Consider the following 11,114-nt stretch of genomic DNA (forward strand, 5'->3'; position numbering starts at 1 on the left):
CTACAGGAGTATTTCATAAGAGAAAACAATCTATTTTATCCATGTCAGATGTAAGTGATGACAAATTGTAACAATTATGTATAGAAACAAAATACATCACCCAGTGGAAAAAATATATATAGCAGAGGTTAAATGTTTGGAATGGCAAAGCACTTCATGGAAGCATTTGGTTGTAATATGTGTTCAGTGGCTGATTTCTGGCTCTCTCTGGAGTGAAACTGAGGGCTTCCCTGTATCTATACAGGATCAAGTAATAAGGACGAATATCTATCGGAAGCCTATAATGAGGGAAAATATCACAGATAAGTGTAGACTATGTACGAATCCAGGAGAGACCATAAAACATCTACCAGCAGGGTGCCTTACTTTAACTGGCAGACATAATATAGCTGCGGAAATAATGCATCAACAAATAGCATATAAAGCAAAGTCAATCACAAGGAAATTTATCTTATTGGAAACACAAGCCAGAAATAGCATTGCAGAATGTAAAATACAAAATGCATTGGAATGACATTATCCTCACTGACAGCACTGTCACTCATAATGGGCCAGAAATATTGTCTGCTGATAAACTAGAAACAGTCATTATTTATATCAGTGTAGGGAACCTGTAGGCTTTCCAGATACTGTTAGACCAGGGGTAGGTAACCCAAGGCCTGGGGGCCGGATGCGGCCCAATCGCCTTCTAAATCCGGCCCGCGGACGGTCTGGGAATCAGCGTGTTTTTACATGAGTAGAATGTGTCCTTTGCATCTCTGGGTTATTTGTGGGGCATAGGAATTTGTTCATTCCCCCACCCCAAATATAGTCAGACCGTCTGAGAGACGATGGACCGGCCCACGGCTGAAAAAGAAGAAGTGTTTGGATTTGATATCCTGCTTTATCACTATCCGGAGGAGTCTCAAAGCGGCTAACATTCTCCTTTCCCTTCGTCCCCCACAACAAACACTCTGTGAGGTGAGTGGGGCTGAGAGACTTCAAAGAAGTGTGACTAGCCCAAGGTCACCCAGCAGCTGCATGTGGAGGAGCGAGGACACGAACCTGGTTCACCAGATTACGAGTTTACCGCTCTTAACCACAACAACACACTGGTTGCTGACCCCTGTGTTAGACTATAACTCCCATTGGATATGCTGGCTGGGGCTGATGGGAGTTGTAGTTCAATCACATTTGGAGGGCCACAAGTTCCTAACCCCAGATTTACACATATGAGTACTTCTTAAAACCTTGTTGTTGTTGTTGGCACCCATCTGTCTCAAGAGACAATGGAGTGCACCTCTCGGGGTGAAGTCAAGCCACTGGGGAATCACAGCACCTGCTGTGGCTGACAGCTGATAGCTTCTAGGAGCCACTGATAAGAACTTGGTGCAGGGTGGGGACCAAAGCACGACATGTCCCCCACCAGAGGTGTTACCCCTCCCCAAACATCCTCAGACATATGTAAAATTAGCTAGTGAAATTGAAGACATGCTGTTTGAAAGTGTTCTGGAAAACCTTAAAGATGAAGAAGTTTGTTGTGGGCAGATCTTTTGAAGATCAGAATGATAACAGTGGCAAAAGCAAAAGTTAAAAGAAAAGAAGGGGAGAATGGATGGAAACAAAAATTAATGGGGAAAAGGTGATATAACAAATGTATAAAGAAATAAGTGTGATTTCAATTAAACCAATTATGTCATGAAAACAATGAATAACAAAATGGGGGAGGCAGAAATACTGCTACTATTTTATTTTCTCAGAATGCTTGGGATGTTCACTCTCTGTCCTTGTTGTTGTTGTTTAGTCGTTTAGTCATGTCCAACTCTTCGTGACCCCATGGACCAGAGCACGCCAGACATTTCTGTCTTCCACTGCCTCCCGCAGTTTGGTCAAACTCATGTTAGTAGCTTCAAGAACACTGTCCAACCATCTTGTCCTCTGCCGTCCCCTTCTCCTTGTGCCCTCCATCTTTCCCAACATCAGGGTCTTTTCCAGGGAGTCTTCTCTTCTCATGAGGTGGCCAAAGTATTGGAGTCTCAGCTTCAGGACCTGTCCTTCCAGTGAGCACTCAGGGCTGATTTCCTTCAGAATGGATAGGTTTGATCTTCTTGCAGTCCATGGGACTCTCAAGAGTCTCCTCCAGCACCAGAATTCAAAAGCATCAATTCTCTGAGTTATTCAAGCCCCTTCGCCACGGCAAGGCAGTGATTCATGAAGGGGCACTCTCTGTCCTTGGGCCAGTCATTCTCTCTCAGCTTAGCCTACCTCACAGGCTTGTGGAGAGGATAACATAGGGAGGAGGGGACCCATGTGTGACATCTTGGAGGAAAGGTGGCGTGGATATAAACGTGACACTGATAAATAAGGAATATTGCTCAAAACCAGCCACACCAATCTCCTTGCTAGTTACAGAAAATGTTCTTTGAGGTGTGACTTTCAAGAAAACAGCTCTGTGTACACTCAGACTGCCCTTCAAGGCAACCCAATACTGAGGCTGCTGGCCAGCTCTCATGGAAAAGGAGTCTTCAGAGTAGGGGATGGAGAAGAGGCTGTCTCCCTATAATTCAAATGTCAGTCACATGGCTTTACTGCCCGGAGACACATGGAGGGGGGGACCTCTGCCATAGCTATACTTTTGTTTTTTGTTTTTTTTATTCAGTTTTTAACCTATACTTTTGGATAAGGGATGGCTGAATGCTAGAGACCTGGTTGGCCAGAGAACAGTAGATTGACAGACATATTTGCTTAGCTTCTCTGAGTTCCAACAGAAGATAAAATGTACGTGGGACAGGAAAGTGTGTGGTTTTCAGATTTTGGAGGCAATCTTGTTGGTTTTTTTTTAATGCTTCACATTATTTTTGGGAGGGCTGTGCCCCATTACTCCTAGAAGAGCTGTCTCCACTGTGCAGTTGTGGTTTGGAAGCCCCAGAATCAGTTTTATAATTGCCTGTTCATTGCTTGGCCCTTTAGGACTGAGATCTATTCCATACACAGAGCTCTTTTGTCAAAGCTTTCTCGGGTCATATTCTATTGCAGTAATTTCATACTTGCCATACCGAACACAATGTGCATTATTTCACATTTCTGTGTAATAAATGTAATTTGCCATGTGTCAGCTCAATTATGAAGCTGACCTAAGTTGTGATGAATATTTCTTGCCACTCATTCTGTGCTTCACAATTTGGTATCATCAGCAAATCCAGCAAGGGATGCAGTTGCTCTTTGCATTTAGGTAGTAATAAAAGGTAGGAATAACACGAACCTTGTGAAACATTTCTGATTTCTTCCCTTCCAGGCCATGAAGGATTAATTTAAGAAGAGGCATAGTTTTTTGTTTTTTGTTTGCACATCAAAATCATCTTCTTTCCCCAATTGCTTTTGATTCATTTTTTGAAACAGCCTGTCATGGAGATTTTTATCAGAGCGTTTCTGGATCTCTAGATAAAAAATGTCATATCCATTGTAATTATCTACTTGATAGCATTTAAGCTCATTAAAAGAGGTCAATTAGTCATTATTGCATTTCCAAAACACACTTGGGCAGCCTTAGGTTAGTTTTTCTGCTCTTTGATATACAGAGTGCCTAAAAGGAATTTGAGGGCTTAGTTCTTTTCCAGGAGGAGTTGCCTGCTATTTCCTTCTCACATTAAATATGAAGCAATCTTTAAGCAAATAGCACAGAGATAAAAGACAGAAGAGGAAAAGAAAGGGGTGGGAAAACCACATACCAAATGGTGTCAAAGTGTAGCCTTGTTGCTAGATTCCTCTTGGCTCATTATGACATCCATGCCACATCTAGTAAAAATAAGAACAGCCCCTTGTTGGTTTGAATATGTTAGAATCAATTTAAATATATGATCACTTTTAGAACTTTTCAGTTCTTAGCCCCAGAGATCAGCTAGGCATAGGATCAGGAGCAGCAGAACCTCAGCTGAGCAGTTTGGATGAAAACATGTGCAGAGAGCGATGATACGGTCCATTTTTGTATTTATTTACATTTGTTGAGCTTGCTCTCCAGCCTCCCCACAAAGGCTCCTAGAGTGGCTGACAATGACCACTAATAAGATGGTCACTAGTGTCCGCAAGCCTATAATCTAAAAGGCATGATGCAAAAGGAAAATGGTTTGGTAGGGAGGAGGCGGAAAACAAACAAACTTGGACCTTAGTTCTTAGCTACAAAGTGTGTCCGTGTGTGCATGCAATCTCCCTACATCTGATCTTTTTCTTGACACTGAATGAGGCCAAGTTGGCCTCCACTCTTGCTCTGATATTTGTCCTGGGAGGCAGGAGGTACAGCTTCCCAGTGCACTTTGACTCCTGGCCAGTGATAGAGGCTGGAGTGTGCTGCTGCTGTAGATAATGTTGGGTTCAAGGTATGTTGAGCAAATATTTTGAACAAATCTAGGAAGCCTGGATTTCCCTTCAGTTTACTGGCTGACTAACAGCCGGTAACAATTTCCAGTGAAAGAAGCATGCATGTATCTGCTTTTTTTTTTTGAGGTATGGTACCTCCCAGGACTCTTTCTTCCTCCAGTTAAAAATAGCAATGCATCCATTATGGCTACGACTGAGGAATATTGAAAAGAGGAGACCAGAGAGGGGAAATAAATGCACCCCCCCCTTTATAAAACTGTCGCACAAAATCCCCAAACTACTTTTTCAACTTCAGAATCTACTTGGACCCAAGTGGAAGACATACAGTACTTGCAAACACATATATCTAACAACAATTCCACCAGAGGGCAAGCAGACTTGTGTGAAATACATTTTCTTGTGATTTAAAAAAAAAAACCCAAGCAAAGGACAAAACAGAACCTAGTCAGCCTTCATTTCAAGGCTGTGGTTTGCTGAATTTAAAATGCAATGCATTTAGAGTTGGGGCAATTTGACTAGTTACAAGTGACTGGTGGAATTAGAACTCGCTCCATGCTAGCGGCCAGCACATTCTGAACATCCCTGTGTGAGGCAGTTTGGGCTAACTCTAGGGAACATATTTTGCAAATCTCTCTTATCGCCAATTTCTCATAACAAGACCCAGTACATTTGAGCTGAGCATAACCCAGAGGACATGGCCCATCTAGGGTTAGCACTTTTTCACTTTGCACCAAACTGACTCATGTGGAACTTCATCACTGACATTGTGCTCCAGATGCAGGGCATCCATGTGATTGCAATGGTGAGAGTGGAGTCTTTGATTCCAACAACAGTATTATGAGTGAGCAAAGATTTAAATCTAATTCTGTTGCTCCAAAAATTGGTTATCTTCCTATTTGGATGACATAAAATGGCTGCTGACACTTTGCATGCCTTGCATAAGTTGTTGGTTTTTTTAAAAAAATAACCCATCTTTGAATAAAATATAATAGAGATAGAATCTAATAGGATCTGGCTCAGGCACAGGGGGTCCAGGAGGCCATTTATTCTGTTGGCCTGGGCCTGCCTTTGCCTCTAGTGATGCAATGTGGTTCCAGCAGAGACACACTAGGTTTGTACAGATTCCTTTTTGGAAGCAAGTGACTCACACACCAGATACTGCTACTACAGCTTAAAAGCAGCAGCATAGAATTGGGCTGTTAGATTCAGAATGATGCGAAGTACGGCGATACGTGTAAGGTGTTACCTAGGAATGCAGGCAAAAAATAAATAAATCACAGTCAAGTTATAAGATGTTAAAAGTGAGACAAAAACAGACATGGAGAGAGGAATAAGGTATTCATCTGGAATCATGTGCAAGGTAGATGAAAACAAGAAAATGGATATGAAAATTAAATCATAGCTCATGATGCTGTGGACGTGTGAGAAAAACAGCAACTTTGAGGACTAGCCTGACTGTTTTGATAAAAAAAGAGAGACAGGGCAACAAAAGAGGGTTCAATACACTCTAAGAGCATCAAAGGCAGCCAGCAAAGCTGATGGAAAAATGAAATGGTGGCCTTTAGAGGAAGGTGCAGCAGGATGCCTTATGCAGCGCAAGGATGCTGGACTCTGTGAAGCATTGATGTCTGGTTTTAATATGCACCTGGTGTGCAGCGGCAGGGCAGCAAATGCTTCAGATCCAACTTGAAGAACAGAGCATTACTACTTGTTTTCCACAAAATTCCAAGCAACCATGTATTTAAAAAAAAACTAATTGGTTTTGTATGATAGTCTGATGAACCTTTTGCCCAAATTAGGCGATGCTTTGTGCCTGCAAGGAGCTGAGGCTAAAACAGGGAAGGCTTTCTGAGAAGTGGGTGAGGGAGGAGGAACAGCAGAAAAAGCCATGGACTGATGAAAGATATGTTTCCAGAGGATATGTTAATGGGAAACACAAGCAGTCAATCCACAACAAGTAGTCAAGTAGTCAGTCCACGACATCTTTCTGGATGCTCCATCCTTTGCTCTCAGTTGCATAGCTTATCTATGCAGTCATAAAATGAAGCAGGAAATTGGGCTGCCAAGGCTCAGCAGTCTCAGGACTGTGGAGGTGGAAGGGGAAGTTTAACTTTTGACAGAAAAACAGGAACATAGGAAGCTGCATACAGCTACGTATATGCATGGAAGTTCCCTCCCTTCAGACTTTTGCATGATAGATGCGGATGCCCGATGTGGGGCTACTCAACACATGTGTGTAGTATTGTGGGCAGGGATAGTCAGTATAGCCTTACTCCTCTTTCAGACAATCCTCAACAATGCATTATTTCTGTATAACATGAGTTCTATGGGTGGCTCACGGTAATAAAATGAAGTGCAACATTCTGAAATTAAATTGCCGCGTATCTCTCCCCTCCCCTAGGAGAAAAATAAAAACAAAATAAGGAAAACATTTGCAAAGGTCTTTGGTCAGTGTCCTGAAGCTCTCCAGCCTGCCTAGCTTCACCACAGGATTGCACTCTCAAAGCTACAAAATCAGTATTTTTAAATTTATTATGGAAGGCATCAGAGGAAGATGAGCAATGATGACGGAGCTCTAGCATCATTGTTAGAATCTAGTAATGGGACTGTTGAGCCAAGTGCTAAAAACAATGTAATTTCCAAAGTACAGAATTATTTCCAGTTCCTAAGCAATTTAATAATGTATTTCAGGGAGCAGCGCTTTCATTTACCGAGAACACATGTGGGCAGTGGGTTGGATTATTAAAGTGATCCCTGCTTCTACTTTGTACCGAAAGGGGCTCTCCCTTTGTAATATTAACTCTATTGCCGTGTTCCTAAGAGGTTGGGGGTCTTAGTTGCCTACATGGATAAAAAAGGATCACTCCTTAGAAGTTATTCCTTGACATGTGAGAGGCTGAAAGCAGCCATGCTACCATGGGGCAGGGCTAAATGTGTCGCCCCCTCATTCCCTTTGCATCCATGTTATCCCTTGGGTATAAGTAGCACATAAATATGACTATGACGTGCTTCTCCAGAAGGTGCAACATCTTGTGCTCACTTGGGACTGTGCTAGAGCAAAATAGAACAACTGGTTTTCAAAAAGTCAGATTTCTTAGTGCCTACTGTCTACAAGCTAGGTTAAACAGAGCCTTCAGAAGAACTGAATATATTGTAGCCCATAGGTCAGGGGTAGAAGAGGGAGCCCAGATGTTGGTGGGCTCCAACTTCTATCAGCCTTAGTCAGCATGGACAATGGTCAAGGATTATGTGAGTTTTAATCCAATAGTATCTGCAGGGTACTATATTGGCTGCCCCTGCTATAAGTTACTAGAAAACCCCTGTCCCCCACCCCCCACCCAAGGATGCTAAATCATTCCTCTCTCAAGAGTTATTTAAGTGATGCCATCTAGCTTCTCTTAGCTGAGACTTTGTGGGCTTGTCTCATGCAGGTTAAAGACTGGGCACAGCCCAACACGAAGTCTGACTTCAATGGGTTTATTCAGCAAACCTATTGAAACCAATTACTTTAAATCCATTTTGGTTTGTGGCTATTGTATGACGCCAGGACAGCTTAGCATGCCAGTGGTCCAGGATGATGGAAATATAGATGCTTCTTTAACTAACTCACCTGGGGATCAAAAATGCTAAACTACAATCTTTGGCTATCTTTGTGCATATTGCTTGCCAGTAGCATGTGTTGTTAGAGGAAAGCACTATGCAGGTGAAGCAGAGGCTCACCTGCCAGGCACCATATGTTTTCCTACACTCAAACCCAAGGGTTTTGTAGTGAATTAAGGCAGATGCTTATCTAACTTTCCACACTCTTCCGAAAAAGAATGTGTGCACACCTTCAAGAGCTCTAGATTGTGAAGGAAGCTATCATTTCCCCCAGACATTTATTAACAATCAAGGGTTTCTAGTTATGCTCCATGTCTGTTTTCACACCAGCTACCTGATGCTGTATGAAGCTATTTTTAAAGCTGACAGTCTAGGATTCCCTTTGCACATACCAACTTTGCGACACTTGAGACTCAGTGAATTGTAAACTTTCACAACAGATTTATATGCTATAGGTTTTAATACCTGCTCGGTGCTTCACGTATATTAAAGAGGACAGTCTTTAGCTGCATTTGACAGAAATTATTCCAGACATGGCCTATTTTTTCATGTGCTAGTCTACTGTACATGATAATTATTGCTTGGCATTTTAAAATGGATTTTTCTTTCTGAATCTGCTTTAGCTTCTCTCAAAATAACATATAATATTTTAGCATGATGAACAATTGGTTACACTTTCTCTATGAATTGGCACATGTAGTATTTTTTTGTTTTCACTTATACAGTCTATGGTCAGTTCTGAAATATATGCATAGTGGATTTCTCTGAGCACATGCTCATTGAACAGCCAAGGTATATGCTCAACAATATCACTGAGCAAAGTCCTTGCAGGACTCTTTCATTTCAATGACAGGGTTTTTTATTTGATCACCCCCCCCAATAAATAAGATTTATTAATTATAGAAAGCATTACTTCAAGGAAAGAGGTAAATTAGACCTTCTGTCCCTGGTATGCTAATTTTTAATGTGCTGAATATTTAAAGGGGTGGCAGGATACAGATATATGACACCCCCACACCCCCAAAGCTTAAAGTTTTCTAGTGAATTTGTAGAGAAACCAACATTTGCAGATTTCAGTGCCAGCTGCTGGATTTGATTTCATAATAAGGCTGCAGTCCCATTGAACTTGTGAATATGCATAGGATTGTACTATAAACTGATTATATAGGACAGAATTCAGTCTCCACCAGGTGCAGTTCTTACACATGGAGCAATTGCCACTGGATTCAATGGACCCTTGTTTACTCTCCCACCCAATCACTGCATGCAAACAGTATATCAGGAGGTTTATTTGTGCCTCCCTCAGCAGGTATCCAACCCTATGTCTCTGCTTGAGACAAATCGCTAAACTCACTTGTATCCAGATGGGATGGAGAGTTTGTAAAGGGCCTTTACTAAGGGTCCAGAGTGCTGCTTGTATGTGCTGGAGCAGGAGAGGGGGAAAGAGGTGGAAAGTAACTGAGCCCTGTAGCAACCCTTCTTTGGAATGTGCCTGTCAATTACAGGCAGTGGCGAAGCTACCTGCTCCAGCACCGGGGATGGCATACATCTGGGGGCGTGGCTAGTGCACGTCCCAGGGGGCATGGCGCACGGTGCATGTCCAGAGGCATGTGTGGTGAGCGGGGAGCATCCTGGGGGTGCGCGACAAGCATCCTGGGGGCGGGGCAGCTGCGATGTCACCCCCCCGTATGGCACCCGGGGCGGACTGCCCATGCCCCCACCTTCGTCCGCCAGTGATTACAGGCACCACCAATTTCCCAGGTGTAAGAATCAACAGAACATAAAAAAAGACAAGCAGATTTATGTTAAATAGATGGTTTCACTGGGTGGATGTGTTCCTGTGGTTACATAAACTGGGCACATTAGAACTTTCTGTTTTGTATGTTAGGTAAATGGATTTCTGCAATCAGAACGCAAAGGTGACTGGCTGACTAGCAAGACAAATAAACCTACAGATATGTTACCCTTTTATGGATTCTTCAACTCCTATAAAGAGTTCATTTCAGACCAAGGACGCAAAGATGTTCTTAACCAGCAGAAAGGTTCTTAGCAGAGGCAAGACATATGTCTATAAAGGTGTCACACAATCCTTTTTTTTTTTTTGCAAACACATGATTTTAAAGTGTACATTTAAAAATGTAATGTATGAATGAGACAAATGGATGCATTGTACAGCAAGGCCTGGTGGGCTGCCTGCAGCTGTCAGATGTACACTTGGTTGCATTCAGACAGGTAGCCATGTTGGTCTGATGCAGTCGAAATTAATGTATTTATATATATTTATTTTTGCCCAGTAGCACCTTAGAGACCAACTAAGTTTGTTCTGGGTATAAGCTTTTGTGTGCATGCACACTTTTTCAGATACCACACTTCTTGGTTGTATTGCTGGGTATAGTGACCTGTGATGTTCAGAATGACCTAGAGAAGGCTTCCTATCTCTCTCTCTCTCTCTCTCTCTCTCTAAATAATTTTTATTACATTTTCAGATTATACATTTCAAAATAAACATCTTTCATTATAACCATACATTCAATGACTTCCCTTCTCCCCTTCCAAGGTTCTTTTAATTTACCCACCATTCCTGCATATATTGTACAGTGGTACCCTGCAAGACGAACGCCTCGCGAGACGAAAAACTCGCAAAACGAAAGGTTTTTTCGTTTTCGAGTTGCCTCGCAAGACAAATTTCCCTATGGGCTTGCTTCGCAAAACGAAGCTTGCCCCGGGGACAGCGGGTCTTCTCTTTTGAAGCAAGGGGCGGCGGAGAGAAGCGATCTTCTCCCCGCAGCCCCAGGTCCGGGGGCAGCGGGAAGCGCAGCGCTTCTTCCCCGCTGCCCCCGGACCTCTTTTGAAGCAAGGGGCTGCGGGGAGATCGCTTCTCCCGGTGCTCCGAAGCGGGGCGGGGGGGGGGCGGGAACACCTGCCCCAGCCGCCCCGCTTCTGAACGCTGCTCCGAAGCGGGGCGGGGGGCGGGAACACCTTCTGAAGGCGGGCGGGGGGCGAAAGTCTTTGTCCCCCCTGCCTGCCTTCCCAGGGGCTTTTAAATCGCCTCGGACAGCGGAGAAGTCCTCCGCTGTCCCGGGGCGATTTTAAAATGCCGCCCGCCAGCATTTTAAGATCGCCCGGACAGCAGAGAAGTCCTCCGCTGTCCCAGGGTTTTT

Source organism: Podarcis liolepis (genome assembly GCF_965112155.1).
Source record: "Podarcis liolepis genome assembly, chromosome: 1".
Classification (NCBI taxonomy): Eukaryota; Metazoa; Chordata; class Lepidosauria; order Squamata; family Lacertidae; genus Podarcis; species Podarcis liolepis.